Raw genomic sequence first — 20,260 nt, 5'->3', positions numbered from 1 at the left:
TGTCTATAAGTTACAACAAGTTCCATGTTTTCACAGCTTAATTTATTTGGCACACATGCTGTGTATACTCTCTGTAGTGTCTTCAGAAGTTTTTTGGCACATCTGTGGGATGGAGAGTACTGATGGAGAAGGTCACCTGGCACTGCCTGTGGCTGAGCACCTCCCAGGCCTGCCCCCGTGTCTGGACTGCAGATGCTCTCTGTGGGGTCAAGGCTGGTTACTTGAAGATGATGCGTCACCTCTCTAGGCATGTTCAGGTTTCCAGGGAAAGAAAGGATACACCTTGTTGCTTTAATCTGCCTGGACGATCTTCCTGTAAGACAGAGGTCTGTGCAGAGCATGTTTGATTTGTTTGGTGTTATCCAGTGGTTCCTCTGATGTCCCAGTAGTCTCACTTTATTCATCTGTGACTTTTTGACAGCTGAACTGTGACAGATGAGCACTGGTGGGTTTTGCTATCATGGTTTAGAAGATTGCTGCCCTGAGCTGTCCCTTTGCTTCTCTGTTGCAGGTTGCTGCCTCTGCAGCAGGGTTAGCAGGAGGACAGAGTGCCTTAGGCACTGAATACAAAGTCCTGCATCTGGAATTCCCTTGGTCCTGGCTCTCCAGGTTGCTGCTGGGCAATGAACACATGTAACTGGAAACAGGCTGGTGTTACCTGGTGACTCTGCTGCAGGGACAGCAATAGATAGGGAGGTGCAGGAAGGTCTCATTCATTGCCAGCCATTTGCAAAGATGTGAGGCAGAACCCTTGACAGGAATTCCTTGTCTGTGCTTTAGAGCAAGCGGGTGATCTTTGAGATGTGCTGTGGGGGGAGAAGAGGCTGGCCCTGTCCCTATTTCTGCTGGGTCTTTCTGTAGCTGAGCAGCCTCATCTTGGCCTTTACATTTCTGAGGATATGTGCTTTGTGAAACTCGGTGTTTGTGGTAACATGGCAAGAAAGGTGAGATGTCTGTAGGCTTCCTGGTGCATAGGCTAGTTCTGGTGCTATTCTGGAGAGATGCTCCCTTCTCAGCTACGTGCTGAAAGAATGGAGGAAGTCCTGGGAATACTGTGTAGCTCTGGAAACCACGAGAAGTGGGATCCATCCCAGCACAGAGAGCTTCTTGGGGCCCCTGGAGATAGGAGCTGGAGAGGCCACACTGTCAGTGCTGATGTGGATGTTGAGAGTCAGTGAGGAGTCTTGCAGTGAGTTGTCTGAAATAAACTGCCTGCCAAGCTATCAGTGTGACACTCTTAGTAGTAGCTAAATACTTGAAGTTATTATTTTCTTAGTTGATCAGGCTTTGATAACTTCATTCTGAAAGTGTTGGTCCCTTATGTGACATATTGGCCTCCTTGATAGACCTTAGACTCGCACTCCTGTGGAAGGTGGATATTTGGTGGGTATTTACTGTGCAGTGGATGGAGAGCACTGTCTGTGCCCCAGATCTCCTGACCACACAGATCTCCTGAGAGCTTGCCTGCACAGGAGCAGATGCCTTTACTGTTGTCTGCCTGTGTGTGAGTGCCAGTCTCATGTGTGGTGTCCCTGGGTCAGGTTCAAGAGGCTGGCAGAGGTGTGGGCACAGGCCGGCACATTGGGAGGCACTCCCAGTGCAAGGGGCAAACACAGGACCACTGTGCTTGTCTGAGTTCCTGCAGCTGATTAATTTATTACATCTTTTCCTTGGGCCTCTGACTTGTGTGCATTTCCCCTTGGAAATGTTGGAAAGCAGAACTGTGCCCACAAATTGTTCCCGAGACCACACTTTGGAGGCCAGCCTCTCTGGGGAGATGGGCCAAGCAAATTCAGCAGTGGGGTTTTGCTGCCAGCCTTGCTTTGCCTTTCCTCACCAGCCAGCCCTGGCAATGCAGGGCCTCTGCTCCTGCCTGCAGCTCATGTTGCCTCGATCTTTGCCGTGTGTCGTGAGCAAACCACCATCCTCAAAGGGTAAAGCCAGCAGCATTTACATTATTAATATCAGCCAGGAGTAACCTTGGGTTTCTGGTTGGGAAGATGGTGGTAAAGTGCTGACTGCTGCTCACACTTGCCTAAAAAAGCAGGAGAGAAATTCTTTTGGGATGTGACTCTAAACCCTTCTGAGCTTCTGCGAGCTCTTAAGCAGATACATTTTGAAACCTTTTATGGGCATATTGCAATGTTCCACGTCCGTGGCATGCCATCTCCTGCTCCCGAGGCTTGCTTTCCTATTTTAAGGGCAAAGCCCTCCAGACTGAGGTTCCAGTTCTGCAAAATACTTAAGCCCAGTTTTAAGTGCTGTAGAGTTCCTGTGGGCAGCAAAGAACTCTTTGGGCTGGAGTGAGTTATTGCATCAGGTTTTGAGGGAGAGAGAAGTGGTCTTCTCAGCCAGTCTCCAGAGGGGTAGAACTGCCCATGGTTGTTTCCTCTGCCCCCTTTGGCTTTCCAGTTTGGAAGAGTTTCTTTCCTGCTGGGACCTGCAAGCACTAGCTCTGTGCCCGTAACCCAGTGCAAATGCAGTGGGGTGCTCTGTGAGCTGCAGGGGTTTCTCTGCACTGGGAGGAGGGAGATGGGGTGCTAAGCCCAGCCAGCAAGTTGTGGCTGCTCTTGCATTTACCCTTGCCTGGCTGTGAGTCAGAAGTTGGCCAAGGGAGCATGGAAGCTGTGTGTGTGTGTGTGTGTGTGCGTGTGTGTGTGTGTGTGTACAGTGAGCTCTGGCACCTCAGCTGGTGCCATGTTGCAAACTGTGGCACTGCCAGATTCTCCTGGGGAGGAAGTTCAAGCATTACATCTTCCAGCCCTGATGTGTAGCAGTAGCTAATACTGGGATTGAAATAGAAGCCCCAAACCTACAAGTCTCTATCCCTGGAGAGAGTCTGGGGCAAAGAGGATCCTTGTAATCATGGAGCGACACTTGGCTGTGGTGTCCTGTCTTGTGGCAGTGTCAGTGAAGCTACTTAGGGACTTCTAGTGCTCCTGATTGCATTAGGCCAGTTAGGGAGCTGGGGGGAAGGTGGTGAAAGATGCCTTCGGGGGTAGTGACTCTGAACAAGCTGTGTGGAGTTGGTGGATTTCTTCAGCAGCGTAGCATCAGTTTGATGTAATCCCTTTGCTGACAATAGCTTTCTGCCACTTGGTTCACCCATCTGAAGGAGGGTGCAGTAACATGCATTGATGTAATTGAGCTGTTTGGAAGCTTTAAAACAAATATAAAAAAGATGTACCAGGCCTTCTGGAGAGCCCATCCTCTGACATCTCCTACTGAGCATTTCAATAAGTGGTTAGATTTCCAAGTGAGGAGCTGAGCTCTTTGAAAATCTGCCCCTATAAATATTGTTATGCTGGTATTAAATGCTTTGAGGACCTTGAGTGTTGCCCCATATAGGCACAATTTTACTTCTGGCTTATTAATATTGTTTTACTGCTGTTCATAAAACAGCAGAGACCCAAGTGCTGACCCTCTTCCTTGCCCCATGTAGCTTCTCATGTCATGTCTGATGACAGCATTTTGATTAGAGGAAAGGCCAAGGATTTGGAAAACCAGCTTTCAGAGCCTTGTGATGATGCAAACTGCCTCAAAGTGTTGTAATGTCAGTCTCTGTGCCTAATTGCACTTTTTGACCTCAGAGGAGCAGTACTAACAAAATCTCTTTGAAGGCTGAGTGTAACTGAGCTGCTGTAGTAACAAGACTCTGGGTGTTTTAGACAGGTGTCCTAACTGAGTAAGCATTTCAAACCCTGGCTCCTTCTAAATGAAAAGCTATCAAACATGTTTAGTTCCGCAAGCTTAGCTGTCTGTTAGGAAAGGCCCCTCTCCTGAAATGGCAGCGAAAATATTCAGTTTAACCATAGCTAAAGTGTTAAGATAGTAAAATCTTTCTGCTGTCCACACAGTAGATGTGGCACAAAAGTAACACTGATCTTTTGTGGACCTTGGGCTTTACCTCTGGCTCTCTGAACATCTCATTTTGCCTTGTTGTGGGTTTCAGTGACATGCTTACTTGGTGTCCCCACAGTCAGAGGAGTTGCATGCTGTGATGCTGGAGTGATGGATTTTTAACCTCTTTGTTTTTATCTCCTCTGTTTGAAGCCAGCACCTGGGAAGGGCTCTGTGCTGTTCTCTGCATGCTTCAACTCTGAGCTGGAGGTGCCTTTCTGCAACATTTAGCTTAAAGCTGTGGGGAAGAGGCACGTTCCTGAGAGGGGACAATTGGCTTGCTGGGACGTGAGCATACTCAAACCAAGCAATTCCCCAAGTTTGTAGTGAAATGTTACAGCAGATGGCCTGCTTACAATGCGGGATATTATTAGAACTATGATCAGTGCTAATAAGGTCACTGGCGGTGGGGGAGGAGGTCAGCGTCTGACCTTGTTTGGAAGGTGGCAGCCTGTGCTCTGGGGAAGTTTTCCTCTTGGACCAGTGGAACGTGGATGTTTAAAACAAGCTACTTTGTGTATTAATCTGGCTGCACAGTAGAGGGAAGACCCACCACACTAGCCCAGCATGCCTGCTGGCGCGGTGCTGCTGGCCCCCACCCCTTGCTGAGGCGGCTGCACAAAGCACTGCTAGAAAGTGGAGCCAAATTCTGCTTTAATTAACAGTCCTGGGAATGGGAACCAGGAGCAGTTTATCTAATCCTGCAGAATGGGTATGGTATCACAACACACTGCCCAGGTGACTGGTTAGTGGTGTGCTCAGTTTTATCTTGCCTCTGACCATACTCGCCATTAACGCTGCACTTAGTTTTAGCTGATCTCTCCTACACTGGTGTCAAAAAAAGACCCAAAACAACCATTATGGACAGGAGTGTTTGCATCCAGCTGAGTTGCATTAGTGATGTCCACATCTTTGCCCAGCAGTACCCACACCAGGTTCTGATGGGGATTCAAGCCATTAGCCCAAAATGTGCTGTTTTATTTGTCTCATTACTTCTGCTCTGAGTGATTAGCTGTGGGTGCTTAGTGAGAGACAGCTCTCAGCCAGAGAGGCAGTTAGGAAAGCGTGGAGTATCACTGTGCAGTGGAGGAGATGGCCAGGGCAGCATGGACAGAGCGGAGTTGCAGCCAGCCTGCCTGGAGAGCACAGCCATCATGAGGGTGCTTCCCTAAGTCCTTGTTATCCGCAGGGGCACGGCTGGTGCTGGGAACAGTCACACGGAGATTAGGTCCTTAAAGAGCCCCGCCACAACCGAGCAAAGTTTGAATACAAAACCTCAGCGTGTAATCCCAGCTGCTTTGGCCGATCCCACTGACCAGCATTTCTTCCTCTTGCCATCCTCTCCTGAAGGATCAGGGCACGAGTAAAGCTTGCGGCCATTAAGTGCCGCTTGATCCCACATGGTCGGTTCATGCAGTGTTGTGCTGCATGCGGTGCTTGGGCTCTGCTCCCAGAGTCCCTTCCACGTGATGCTGCAGATAGCAAGCCCTGGATGAGTTTGCCAGGAGGAAGCTAGAGCCTTGCAGGGTTGGACATTTAAGTCCATGCAGTAGCACTTGAGTGGTCAGGGCGGTGTGGAGTTGTAAGCCGGACATAAAGATGAGCCTTCAAGGAGGGCTTGGAAGGTCATCCAGGTATGGCAGAGGTGATGGTGTTAGAGGTCAGCTCTAGGAAGGAAAATGCTTTCCTCCCTGTGAGGAAATCTTGTTTCATAAAACAGTGGATTTCCAAGACAGGGAGTTTTCTTTGGAGGGGATGTCACTCTTTCCCAAACCTTTTAAGGGAAGGTGTTAAAGATACTCCTGCTGCTTTATGCAGAAACCTTCCCAAATCTCGCTCCCATGGTGCAAGACTTGCAATCTTATTCTAATGCCCTGTTTCTCCTTTCTGCTCTGTTTCCTCCTCCCCTCCGGGCCTATTTGTCCCCAAGCCTTCCTGCAGCTCTTCTGTCCTCCCTGTCTCTGTTGTTGAGTCTGCAGGGACTGAACAAGAAAGCCTGAGAAGTCTCTTGCTCTCCTGTTGCTTCAGCAATTCTTTTTATTTCTTGGTGCATCTGGTGCCCTTGCAGATGAAGAGATAATCATCACGGTTACCTCCCTGCAGACTTGGGCTCCCTGCTGTGTCAGTCCTGTTGCCTATAAAACCTCCGTGATGTGCTGCAGGGTGGGAGTTGGAGCAAGGCAGGGGGGCAGGCTGAGTCACTCAGGCACTCGGAGTAGGAGAGCCATTAGGGTTGGTAAAAGCAAGACAGGGATGTCTGAAACCTTCACCAAACTGCAACCTCGAGGGAAGGAGATGGGGGTGACAGGAGAGAAGCAGAGCAGTTCACCAAGGCACTTTCCCATAGGACTGGGGATCTCAGGGATGGGGCAAGGACCCCGGCCACCCATTGTTGCCAGCTCTGTCAGCATCCGCTGGCTGGCAGTCACACCAGGGCGCGGATTACCCCGCAGCATCAGCACAGCCTCCCTGCCAGCTCCGCATCAGGCTTCTGTCACTGGAGCCCACTCAAACTGCTCCTGCGCCATCTTCGGGAGAGTTGAGGGGGGGGGGGAAAGTCCCTTGGGGGCTGAGAGACAAATGGACTAGGATCACTTTTGCTAGCAGTGCAGAGGTGGGATGGGCAGGATGCCTGCCTGGCCTGGCAGGAGCTCAGGAGGCATCAAGGGCATCACAGCTGCTGCTCTGCAGCTGCAGCAGCCCAGCACAGCAGCTGGAATGCAGTCTGGGTGTTGCTGAGGCTTCCCCTGACCGCCTGGGGTTTTTCCACCAAGTCTAGTGTATTTAGACTGAAAACTCTTCAGGCTGGGTCTGTCTCATTCTGTGTTTGGGTAGTAATTGGAGCAGGACCCTGAGCTGTAGCATTGATGAGTATTTGTATTCCCACAGCCAAAAATCCCCTGCTGCGGCCTTGTGCGATAAAGCACAGATTGAATTAAGAGGATTTTCATTGTTGTTTTGTGTTTCTCTGCATGGGTTTTTGAAGAGTCCATGGTAATGTAAAATCTTTAGAAGTCTTTGCTCACAGTAAAACTCACATTAGGTAGGACAGAAACTACTGAAGATTTTTTGGTTTTTTTCTGTTTTGATTATGCTAATTCTTGGGGGATGATTTTAAGCAGCCTTTCAGCGCTGAGCCCAACCAGAGAAAAAGTGTTAGCACTTTTCTTGATTTTCCTTCTTGGCTTGTATCAGAGGCACTTACAGAAAAGTTTGTGCAGGGATTTCCGGCAGGGCCCTATCAGAAGTCCATCTATCTTGGTTTAAGCCAGTGAGAGCATTTTTCCAGTGAGTGTTCGATTACGTAGGCACCGGTCCTGCTGCATTCCAGACTTGCTAATGACACTGGAGCTTCTTTGCAGCTACTCCTCTCACGTGGGAGAGAGACTGCAGATGTCCTCAGGAAAGGTCATTCTTCCTTGCAGAAAAAAATCCCTCCAATCCCTCCTAGCCCCATCTATATGGGCCCGTCCCACCTAAAAGCAAATGAACATTTGCATTGCAGCTGACTCATCCTGACTGTGCCCGATGAGGGCAGTGAAAGGTGTTTTTCTTGTTGCCCTTTAGGAAGGAATTGTGCTGCATCTGAAGGTATCTCTTGTCAGTAGCAGCAGCAAAATACATGAGGTCAGTTGTCTGCTGCCTAAGGAAGTCATGTTGTTTAAGATTGCCTTCTAATAGAAAACAGCCTTCAAAAGGCAATCCTTGCGTTCCTCCTCATCTACAAAAGGCTGAGCATCCCAGACAGTCTGTACTGCACCGGTGAACAGGACAAGGATAAGCAGCTCAGAGCAGGAGTTTGGAAAGCAGAGCAGCAATACAAGGAGGACAGAAAAACCCCACAGTAATTTGATAAGTTTGCTTTTGTGCTGCAATTCTGAATGAGCAAGCACGTCCACTTGGATGTGCTTTAGTTGATTCTGCCTCCCCCAGCTTTTCTCTTGTGCTCTCAAACCTAAAAAACCGAATCTGGTGGTTATTAAAAACACAAACTCCAAAACACCAAGCAAATGAAAGGAAAGCCCTGATCAGTTCCATTCCTGTTGGTCAGCTGGGACAGACGGATGGACAGACACACATGAATGCACACACACGACAAATTCCTTTCTTAGCTGTTCTGGCACTTATACCAGTGCTGCTCAGAGGAGAATTTAGGTCAGGCTAAAAGTTGCATCCCACAGGAGTAAGTGGATATATCCACCCAGCTAGGCTCACAACCTTTTCAGTGTTCTGTTCTGCAGCTCTTGTTACTGGAGGGGGAACAGATCTAATCAGTGGCTACATGGAATTAACCTCTCAGCAGCTGAAATCATGGTTTCTACAAAATGCATTATCAGTTAATCCCCATTCCTGGCATCACGTGGAGAAAACAGACCACTCATGCTGGATTTTTGGGGTCTTTGGGCTGTACATCAGCGTAGAGACATGGAGACCCTGGATTTTGGGTGTCTAGGTCAGCATGGAATACAGGGTTAGCAGAAAGCCTCCTTGAGCAGGCTGGTTTGCAGCCTCTGTGTTGACTTACTGTTCCTGGGAAAGGTTTGTTACTTACCTGTGTTCAGTTAGGGACAAGAGCACGGATCTGCTTTGGCTGAGCGAGGTCGGGAGTGTGAATGTGCACAGACTCTCACAAGGCTGGATAACAGACTGTGGGAACAGGAGTGTATGAGGAGTGTTGTAATTAGAACAGGTAGAAGTTTTTCTCTGGCTGAGGTTGTTTTAATAAATCCATCGTAAATTAACAGGTTTTCAGATGTTGGCACAGAACTTGGCATCCTGTTCATTAAGGCTGACTGCCTGTGTGGCGCTTGTGACTAGTGCATGTGAATTGCAGTTAAATATGTCTCACTAATTGCAGTTTTAGCCCAGAACTGTTATTGCCAAATTCTCCTTTTGCCCATAGAGATGGCAGTGTATTATCTTTGGCATTGTGAGCCCATCGTGTTTACCTCCATGGAAAAAGGCCTACCCTGTTGCCACCACAGCTTCCTGTGCTGCTCCATGGGCTCAACTCCTAACAAACATTTACACTGCCTTAATCTCCCTTTCACTTGAGATGGTAGCAAATATTGGTCACATATCTGGTTTCTAGTGCCAGGCATTGCTTAAAGAGCACTTCTGAAGGGTTTTTTTTTAAATGAAAAATCCCCTCTGTGACTTAAATGTGCATGTGTTACCGGCTGTAATAAACAGCACACCAGATAGATCAATCTGCAAAAGCTGACTGAGGTGGAATATTTGCCTAGGGCAAGGCAGGCTTTCTTTTTGCTTGTTTTTTTTCTTTCTTTTTCTTCCTTTCTCTTCAAGCCTTACTACCTCCTAGATGGAGGGCTATGATTCAATGTCACTTGGCCTGAATGCCTTCTTTGGAAGCCAGTGGCCACGTGAGATGTGTGGTCCTTGCCTGCTGTGCTTAGCAGGCTGCAGGAGCTCTCTTGAAGGTGCTTTTTGTATCTGCACCTTTAATCCTTTGACCAGCAGCAAGTTCATTATACTGTGGGCATGAAATCTGAGGCCTGGCATGGACCAGAAAGATTTAGGGTCCTTGCTCAGAGAGGAGTGAGAGCATGTGGAGTCAGCCCTTTTCTGGTAGCCTTATAGTTTCTTCACAAAGCCAGAGTGGAGGGGAGATGGTCTGCTGTGCACAGATTTGCCTGGCACCTGTGGCTGAAACAGGAACATGAGGACAAAGCTTGGTCTTTGGTGAGCTGAATGTAGCCAGAGGGGCACAGCTATGGAGCAGTTGGCTGGGGACATCAGTGGGCCATCAGGGTGAGGGGCAGGGCGAGGCTTTACTCTCTGCTGTTGGGCAGATCTCAGCCAAGAGCAAAAAAGTGTCCTGTGCTTTGGAACATCAGACCCCTGGCTCTGACAGATGTCTGGGAGCAAATCTTGCAGTGGCAACTGAGGGCATCACCCTCTTGTATTACTGCATCTGCTGCTGCCCTGCAGTCACATCCTTTGTTGGCTTAAGCTAAAGCACAGAGGGGCTGTTGTGTCCTGTTCTGACATATCTTGGCATTTCCACCTGAAGAGTGGAAATCTGGGGTGGCAGTGCCATGGTGTGCCCCGGGAGGAGCCACCAGCATGCCAAGCAGAGCCCAGCCACATCCTTTCCTGCTCAGGGTTCTGCTGCGTTACCCCCTGGCAGCCCCTCAGTAGCTGAGGTTGAAGCACATCCTGCACAGTTATTTTTTCCAGACTGAAGATTCTCCCTGGAAATTGTTGTGTCCAGATGGAATTGATTCTTTTTAAAAGTTTTTTTTAGTTGTTTTTTGAAAACCAGGAACCTGTTTGTGCCCATTAAGCTGTTGCTTTCTGAACAAAGCAACAACACAAACAAAAATTGGGCTAATCCTCAGTTGGTAATTGGTTGTATTCTGCCAAGTTCTAAAAAAAAACACCAAACCAAACCCAGCCACCCTCATATTTTTTTGTTTGCAGTTTCATTTTGCTTTCCAAAGCAGTGAGAATGAGGTTTTCTGAGCATGACTTTGCCCTCCACATGACAGGAGGGAGGGTCTGGGTCAGACACTCGGTTATCAATCTGTGCTCTTCCCTGTTTGCCTTGTCCCTTGTGTAAACTCCAGGAGCAAGGCTGCTGGAGGTGGTCACGGGTCCGATGTTTGTATTCATGAGCACAGTACTTTAACATTTATTCTCCTGGGCTTTAATGTACTTTACTTGGTTCTGTCTACGTGTGGTTTGCCTGCTGCAATTGTAATATTCAACAGATACTGTAGGTAGAGGAAGGTCAGAAGCATCAACTTTCCGTGTGACCTTGACAGATTCAGCTGGTGAAAGTTGTAGAATTGGATTACGGGATTTGCAATGAAAAAGTGGTTTTAAGGGACAAGAGAAACTGCACTTGGTATTTTCAAAAGCTGGCCTGGTGTAATAGCAATCTGGAGGAGCAGAAGTGAGGGAGATGGAAGGTGAAAGACATATGAGAAGTTTAATTTTGTTTGGTTTTCTGTGGGGTTTTGTGGTGTTTTTTTAATACAGTACTTGTGCAATATTGTTCCAGAGACTGGCATGGACTTTTTTTTGTAATTTAGTACAGAAGAGAAATCAATGACATGCCAGTGTTTCTATCTTCCAGGTAGAATTGATTTTTGTACTTACAAATAGTCCCACATTGAAACCCACAAGAATATTAACACTGCAGGATGTCACCTGCTCAAGTCCTACTCTCAGCACATGCAGTGGTCCCAGGGCTAAACATGCTCCTCGATGTGCTCTTTTTACTGGACAGTAAATGCCTTTTGTTATTGTTATCGATCAGTTGCTTGAGCAGGTCTGTAAAGTCTTATTTTGCTTGCGGAGAGCCTATATTTGATACTGTATTAAAGAAGCCTATTTTATGGTGTCTTGAACATTCTTGAACCTGGGAGGGTAGTGGAATAATACTTGGAAGATGCTCAGTTCAGAACTCTGAATTGATGATACGTCTGTTTTAACCTCATTTCAAGTTTGTGGTGGTAACAGACTGATATGGTTCACAAAACCTAGCCCAATCAAAATGTATAGGTGGATACAAAAGAAAAGAGCTTGATGAAGTCTTTATTCCTCTCTTTTGTGGCATGAGATTGCTGTTATTGGAAGTAGTAATCTCTCAGATAAACATGTTTTTCTGCTCTGTGGCTCTACAGACCAAAAAATATACTTTGACAGTGCCATACTCTTTTAATATATATTCCTTGGACTTGGTAAACACCGTCCATTGCTTGGAGCAAACAAAAATGTTCCACAAACCAAAAACATTAAAATCAATACACTTTTTTTTTTTTCATTGAGCATAACAGAGCATGCCATTGGCCTCAATGAAGAGAGCTTGGCAGGAGAACAGAGCTGGAAAGAGTTGTCAAGATGTAAAAATATAATGAAGGAGCTACAGGGCTTTTCCCCAACAAAATAACTGCTCCAAGTTTGTAAAAACCTTCAAGTATAATAAACAGCTTGGAATGAAAATCCTGCATGAAAGCAGGAGGACAGCCACGACCTCTTTGTGCTGTCCTGGGGAAACTCAGTGGAACATTGCTGTATTCAGCAATGTGCAAAAGTAAAACTTCACTCACAGCAGCTCTCGGCTTCCCTAATTGCCAGGTGAATAAAGATTTGGGAATTTAGGCAAGTGCCTGTGGCTGCTTAGAATCTACTGGAATGCAGTAGTTGCATGTCCCCCCTCCCCGTTTCTAATTAAAATGTATTTAAAAATGCTGGGGTGATGGTACTTGTTTTAATACTTGATCTCTGTGCTAAGGAGCCATTGTTTCTGTATGGAGCTGGATTTGCCTGCCGAGTTCAGTGGTTTGAAGTTATTGGCAGTGGCTGTGAGTGGCTGTCACTGGTTAAGGTGCTACCAAAAAGGGAGATGAGGACAGAAACGCTGCTGTCTCTTTGTTTTTCTCTCCTGCTCTGGTTTGAGCTGTGTAACAAAACAAGCTTGACAAGCATTTTGAGGCTGCAGACTTTGTAAGCGAGTCCTAGATAAGCATTTTTGAATCCCAGCAGAGCACATCTGATCTTGCAAACCCCCCTGTCCAAGTGCTTTGCAGTTTTCTACGCACTATTTGAAAGGTCTGGCATGTGCAGCAGGGTTTGGCCATGCTGTGCATCTGTTTGTTCCCAGCGTTTGCATCTGATGACTGTCTCTTACCCTGGTGCGACAGAAGCACTGTGATGTGCTCTGTACTTTTTCAGTACACTGGAGAAATTGTTCAGCTGCTAAACTGCCCCTTCAGCCTGGTTTGTGTCTGTGGTAGGGGTTGGCTTTCACAGACAAAGGCCGGAATGACAAAGAGACGGAGGTGTTACAGGTCTTCAGCAGTGTTTGTTCAGCGATCTCCTCAGCTGGCTGTTGGCAGCTTTTCTTCTGGACTTGAATACATTTACAGAAATGATGCTGACGTTTTTCTACCTCCTGTCCTTCCTTCCATTTCCCTGCAAAGCACAAATATCCCAGTAGAGCAGTCAAACAGGTGAGACAGGGAGGCTGAAGAGCCACACCAATGTCCTACAGCCAGGCATTGTTCTCTCTGCTTCCCATTCCTTCTGTATTTTTCCTGCTCACTGGACATGGAGCTAGGCCCTACCTGGACTGAAGTGGTTGTGTTTATCTGATATGATTTTTTTAAAGTTGCAGAGGAATATAACTTTATTTTTAAGCCCCAAACACCTACAGTTAGTGGCTGGCTTCCCAGGGCTCTGCTCCACAGCTTCAGGGAGAGGAAAACTGGGCAGACTGGGACTGTGCAAAATGCACCAGCCTCCCTTCAGTGGGGTGAACACAGCGTGTCTGCTTGGTGTGCTGTCTTGCATTTGCACGTGCCACTGAGCTTCACTTTGAGCTCTCAGTTCAAAAAACCTAAAACTCTTGTCGGTGCTGCCAAATGTCACCTGCTTTCATTTGGAATCATGCAAAACATCAAGGTTCACTCATTTCAGTTGAAATCAAGTCTAGGCTTGCTCAGAAAGGGCTTGACCTAACATTTATTGAAGCCATGAAATTCAGTTGCTGTTTCAGTGACAAGCTGGGGCTGCCTTGAGAGTGCTGGGAACGCTGGTAGCCCTGGGAGCTTGTGATAGCTATTCTGGTTTTTCCACTGAAGCTGTGTGGAAAGGCAGGTCTGACTCTTGTCCTCTGTACCCTGACAAAAGACATGTCCCTGTTCACCTGAGCAGCCCTGGGTCAGAGCTGACATGCTGCTGCTACAGCTCAGAGCATCGTTCAGAACAGCATAAAATCTGAAAAGGAATTCTTGAGCAACTGCAGGGGAGCTCAGATGGGCCAAAATAACACCTGGGGTGTTCTTAGCAGTTTCCTTCTCATCTGTCTGCACAGGCTCAGGGAGGTGGCTCTTTGGACCCAGAGGTGGGAGTTTCAAAATTAGGCAGACTTGTCCTAGAGACATTGCAGAACTGTGGCTTCTGCTTTTTTATGGGCCATTTGAATTCTATTTCCAGCAAATTCTGTATTCATGAACTGTACTCTTTCGTGGCTAGAACATGTTTCACAGGGTCTGTATCATCCATACCTGGAAGCTATCAGATTAACCTTAACTCCAGTGTTTTTATCTACATACATTGAAATGGAAGCTCCTTTATGGTAGGAAGTCTACATTGCTTCCCTTCCCTTCAAGGCTGATTGCCATCTGGTAATGCTGACTAGAAGATACATTTTGCTTTTTCTTTTCGGCTATGATATGTTCACAGCGGGATCCTCACCATAACAGCGGTCTCTGGGCTCTCTGTAAATGGGTGTTACACCTGCATTTGAAAATTGTCAGCAACCAGCTGTGCTGTATGTTTTTTGTTGCTGTTACAACTAACTTCAGACCACCAGTTTCTTTGTACCCAGTGTTGTGTACAATTGTGAGCTCAATGGCAAGGGGGTTGCTGGCACAGGAGGGGTGCAGAGCATGGAGAATCCCAAGAGTTGTCCTGAGAGGTGCAGAAAAAGCAGTAGAACTGAAAAGCCTTTGAGATGGGTTCTTTCAGATTTGGGAGTCTTTGATGTGGCACAAATCAGCTTCCAAACAAGACATGGAACCAAGCATAGGATAAACTTTTATGTGACTACCCACAACAGCTTGGAAAACTGAGTTCAGTGGCAGTCTGGAAGGATGTGCTTAGCAGAACTGTTGAGTTTTGTTTTGTTCTGTTTTGAATGATGGAACAGAGAAGAGTGTGCTTGTTAAATTGGTAGGGTGCTCTGAGCTGGGAGAAACTACAGACACTTTAGAGAACCAGATGTGGAGTTGCAGATAGTCTTGACAGGTTGAAAAAGTAGTCCATAAAAAGGAGAGCGAGTTCAATAAAAGCAGTACCAAATATGGCATTTGAGTGAATCAGCTGCCTGATACAGGATGCAGCATAGCTGGGTTGGGGTTAGTTCTGGAAAAGGCTTGTTGAGAGTGAATCAAAAAATGTTGCATTGTTAGAAGGAAAGAAAATGCGCAGGGATGTGAAACCAACAGTGTCAGTTGCAGGACATGTGAAAAAATCTGTGTACTTGCACAGCACTGCTCTGTCCTGTGTGTGGGAAATTCACAAGTAACACGTACAAATAAAATAGGTGATCTGTGTGGGCCATGGGGTGATGTATCACTTCACTACATCCTTATAGACCTGCTTCTTAGATGCTTGTAGGTGGGCTAACAGCCTTCCATGAGAACACATTCAAGGAGTGCTTTGTACGTAATTACACTTTAAAACCTTTCTGTAAAAGTGAGCTGCTCCTACACTGCAAGGAGAAAAGCTTTGCTGTTAAGCAGAAGTTACCTGGTGTGTTGTGCCAGGGTCAATCAATGTTCAAGGCAGGTTGCAAGGCTGCAGTTCTCACTGACTCAGTTGGCAGATTTTTGAGATTTGAGCTTTTGAGATTTGATTAGCCTGTAGAAAGAGCTGGCAGATAAGGCATGTTCAGGGCTGGGCTTTGAACTGCAGTGAGTGGCAGCTGGGCTGCATGAACACCTATTTGAGATGTAACGCTCGCTAATGATCAGGCTGACTTGTTGGCTCCAGCCTCCTTTGTTTTCCAGTTGAAAACATGCTATTTCCATGCTATTTGATGTTGTTTGCAGAGCAGAAGGCGTTTGATCCAGCAGTGAGATGGAGAGCTGTCTCCCTTCCTGCACCGCAGCTCTCTACCTGTGTGGAAGGAGGAGTTGATGCAGCATTGGAGGTGGCTGGATGAGCCACGCGGTGCACTGGAGATGGCAGGATGAGCCACTCAATCCAGCCACCATTCCAGTTGCTCAGGGACACAGCTATGCAGCCCTGAGCTCTGCCCTTTCTGCCTCCCACTGTTGCAGGACAATTCTTGCTTTATGGGCAGTTCTGCAGCCTGTCCTCCACCTGCCTTCCAGATGTGGGGCAGACACCATGATGGTGGAAGTTGTATTTCATATGTAAAAGCCATGCAAGGCTGTGGCAGGAGCAAGGATCCATAGCTAGGAGAAGGCCTCTGTGTGCATGTGGTGAGTGGGATGGAAAGCAGAGAGCGTTTCATGCCTCAGCACTGGAGCGACAGGCACTGAGTAAGCAGGGCCAGCAGATCTCTGAATGTGCTTCCCCAATGAGTTCCTCTTGGGGAGGTGGAAATCTGCTGCTTCATGCAGAGAATAGTTATGTAGACAAGCTGTGTTTTGGTGCCTGGTTTTGTGCAAAACATGGAAATCCTTCCCTGCCTGGTCTCTTTTCATTCTTTTTGCTGTCAGTCATTGTACATGTCATCAGTGTCTGTGGAAAAGGCAGCACAGTCAGGGCACAAGCCTACTGCAGCCTCTAGTGTGTGAAAAGCCATGTTAGCTTGAAGATTTTCTCATGAGAACTGTTGGTGATTGACAGGACATACAGTGCAGTCATTAAAACCAGAAACGTGTCTGGAGCCCCTCACTGGGTCTGGGATTAAAGAAACCATAGCAAACTGCATTACTGGTGCAAGTGTTGGGTTCATGGTGGAAGCCTTGCTTTTGCAGCACAGTTCAACTTCAGCAACCAGTGAGGAGACAATTTGTGCAGCATGCTTAGAGTAGGTTCATCCAGCCTGGTGCAGTACCCAGCATGCTCTTATTTGCATCCCTCCGAGCTAGGATGCAGATGACAAGGTTCAGCCCAGCAGATAGCCAGGTGTAATGCAGGTTTTTCTACCGGATTTCAGTGTGCTGCCATTAGTGCTGCACTCAAAACATCTGGCTTTGTTGCAGCACATGCTGCTGTCATGTTAGCTGTGTCAGATGCCAGCCACTTACAGTATACGCCATCACAGCATGACTTAAGTTGGCAACACAGAGTCAATCACATGCCAGCAGCCTACTGTAAGGGTGGGGGAGTGTGTGGGAAGAAATGGGGAGAAGATACTCTTATAAAATCCTTTAATGATTTATATTTAATATCCATTTTTCAAGCCTTGGGAAGTGCAGTCCATATGCTTTTCCCTCCTGGCTGTATTTGGCAAAGAAGCTGATGAATATGGTCCTTCAGACTCCTTCCATTTTGCAAGGAGCCAGAAAATACAGCTATATTTAGCGTGTTACCAAGGCCAGCAGCAGAGTCTGTTACTGGGTAGTGATTCCCTGGCTGCAGGCTCATGTGCCACCCGGGACAGGGTGGGAGTGCGCCTTCCCTGCAGTCAATACTCGTGCTAAATTAACAGCAGCAAACTCCCAGTTACAGGAGGATGGCTGCACTGTCCCAGTAGGCTCAGCATGCTGCTCACCAACACAGATCAGTCTCTGAGCACTGCGTCCCTTCCTGACACATGCAGCCATGTGCTAAGATGGTGCCTTTTGGTGCAACATTCAGCTTGGACAGTGTCTCAGCTGGTCTCCATGCAGAGTCTGTCCTGTGCCATGTGATAAGCATTTGATGTGCTGGAGCCATAGCTAGTCCCTGCAGAAAAACTCTAGCTTGTACATAGATATGCTCATCTGAAACTTGGGGGCCTCACTCCTGTTGTATTCCTAGGCCACAGAGGTATAAAATGGAGTTGTCCTTATTTGTCCCCAGCCCAGTATCCACACAGCAGATTTGCTACCAGTTCCCTGTTGCTTTCCCTGCTGTGTTGCAGCTGGTACTGAGAAGTGAAAAATGGCAGTTCTTTTGTCCTTCTGGCGGCTTTCATAGAGCTGAAATTGGTCTAGAAGAGTGTGTGCGTTGCTGGGAAGTACCAAGAATGGTGGGCATTGTGATGGAAGTGTAGAAGAAGGGCTCACCCCTACCAGTGTTGGCGTTCAGGGAGTACTAGTGGTGCCCATGACTATAGAGTGACACATATTGAAAGTTGTTTCATACATGGATGTCTAAACTGGGAACATTTTGCAGTCACATAATCAGTTCCAAAAATTCATTGTCTGAGAGATTAAGAACCTACTGTGGTGCTGGAGAGGGCAACTCGACTCAGCTGTGGCTTCCAACTCACCCTGCTGAAACACGGTGGTTGGTGATGCTCAGGATCAAAATGATGACTAGGAGGAGCTGGGCCGAAGGTGTGGGTTTGAATCTGAGTGCAGCAGTGAATCATTTAGTCTTTCTCGAGCCTCAAAGGCCTGACTGACAGCCGTGCTGCACTTCACTGCCTTCGCTCTGCAGCAGCATCTGCACAGCTCTGTCTCTTACAAATACGTGTCCTTGAAACCGTTAGCTCTGTGTGGGCACTGGTTTTGACTCACAGGCTCTGTCTGGAGGACCAAGGCCTCGTGCTGTATTGTGGTTTTTTGTTGGTAGTAAAAATGTTCTGCTTGTAGAACACCCTCTTGGAATTAAACAAACTGCTTTGAGGAAAAAAAGTAGAACAAAGCTTCACAGTAAGCTGGGGTTGCTGATATCAATGATGTTCACAATTTCCTTGAAATAGCAGTCCTTTTCAAGTTGAAGACGACTGTGTAAGCATTGTTTACAAAAAATGGTAGTTCTTTTTTCATCTTCTCCATTCCTGCAGTGTAGAATCTACACAGATTTCTTCCAAATTTGGTAGAAATTAGTGTTTTCCCAACCCAAAGCACTTGTGCCAAGTTACAGCCAGGAAGAATTTCTAAGGCTGATGTGTAAGCCCTTGGAGGCTGGAGCTTAGAATAGAGCAGCTGCCTGGCCTTCGACAGCCCACGGCTCTGTGGGGTCTGCTCCTGGTCAGCGTGGCCCCGCAGAAGCTGTGGAGGTGGGATGCTGCAGATATGCTCTGTGGCTGAACCCTGGGCTCTTGTTGGGTCTCAGGTGATGGAAAGGGCTGTGGAGAGACCTGGTCCCATGCAGCTGGAAAGATGCCATGAGGAGCATGAACCCGACCTGCCTAATGCTGATGCCTCCTCCTCCCAGACTGATGTGGTTATTTCCCTGGGTGCAGGGTCACCTGAGCACCAGCCAGCTGTGTGGTGCCATTTACCCTCACTTCACACAGATGTGAGAAAGTGTCTTTTGATGAAGATTCACATCCACAGGGCCTGTGAGCAATTAACTCGCTGCTGGGGCTGTTGGATTGCAGAGAAGCCAAAACAATAGCATTAGAAAGCCCCTTTCTTTTTGAGGTGGGTTTTTGGGAGCCACTGGGCTCTTTTAGGAGCAGGGCAGAGAGTTTCATTCTGTAAAGGCAGGCTGCTAAAGTTTGGAAGTGGGTTTTTTCCCTGTCCCAGTGGGTTTAGCCCACCACTTCTTGCATTTAATTATTTGCCTTTTGTTTAACTATGATCTCCTTGGAGCAGATAAGAGAGGAGCCTGTTCCCATGATATATGTCAAACAGCCCCTTTCATGCTGCAGTCAAGCTCTGCAGCCCTCTCCCAAGGGAAGCTCTTATCCCCACCAGGAAAGGGGGCAGAGGAAAGCACACAGAGGAGAGCTTGCAAGTCTCAGGCTGCTCTACAGTGACCTGCTCCTTCCCCAGCATGCCAAGAGCCTGGCTGGGGGTTCAAAACCAGCCCCTGCATTGGGTCATGGTGTTGGCTTTGTGCAGTGGTACTTGGACTGTCCAGTGATTCCACCTGTATGTTTGTACAAGTCTTAAGAATCCCCAGAGGAGCATCCTGGATGCAGGAGGGGCCCATCTGAGGAGGTTCCCACCTGCCTGAGCTCTGGGTGCAGTGGTGTGTAAAAGTTGTACCCCCGTGGACCTGGTTATGGGGTTACAGCTCTGCTGCCTGTTCCTGTACAGCTCTGCTCCTGCTAACAGGAGGAGGTACATGGGCTCACCTGATGTGCCATTTTGGAAAGCAAACTTAATTACTGAGAACTCCATGTCCAGTGCTTGAGGAGAGTACCTGGGACAGGCTGGGTAATGGATGGTCCTGTGCCTTTGCTGGCTGCAGGAACCATTAGTTATCTGTCATGGAACAGCTTTGTGGCCTTCAGATCTGGTGTTATTTTAATATGTTCTGAATAGCTCCAAAGAATTTGTTCCTCAAAAAAATTCACCAGTTTTGGGTAAAAGTTTTATAAATAACTTAATGATAAAGTTACATTAAGTCTTTTATGTGTTCTGTATGCCTCTGTTTCTTGAGGAGGGAATACACAAAGAAGGGGGGGCAAACCCTTACTTTTCAAGAATTATTTAATTTTAATGGCAAAATGTGTTACTAGCTTTCTTACGCAGCAAGCTATTGATATTTATCTTCTTGTGTCTACTTGCAAACTCTGTTAAAGCAGAGTTTATAGATGTTTTTTAAGTGACGATCTCCGTTGATTTGCAGTGATCACATTAGTGGTGCCTTGCTTTTTAGGAGCCACTGGCACCTCCAGTGCTTATGTTTATTGCAGGGATAAGGAGTCAGTAATGCAACATACCTGGCTTTTGACAAATGAAAGCATGAAGGGGGAAAATTGTTTGAGTTCTTCCTCCTGTGACTGCCAGTTCTCAGCATCTTGGGG

The 20,260-nt window shown here is 47.3% G+C and overlaps 1 protein-coding gene across 8 annotated transcripts in view; it reads left to right on the top strand.

Moving 5' to 3' along the window:
- MBNL3 (muscleblind like splicing regulator 3) overlaps positions 1-20,260 on the top strand; it is a 92,528-nt gene that overhangs the window by 39,154 nt on the left and 33,114 nt on the right. The gene's annotated exons all lie outside the window — the stretch shown is intronic.

The sequence above is a fragment of the Manacus candei genome, unplaced genomic scaffold (genome assembly GCF_025592945.1).
Source record: "Manacus candei isolate 608988 ecotype Guabito, Panama unplaced genomic scaffold, ASM2559294v1 h1tg000003l, whole genome shotgun sequence".
Taxonomy (NCBI): Eukaryota; Metazoa; Chordata; class Aves; order Passeriformes; family Pipridae; genus Manacus; species Manacus candei.
The sequence above is the reverse complement of the archived record's forward strand: the minus strand, read 5'-3'. Positions and strand labels throughout refer to the sequence as shown.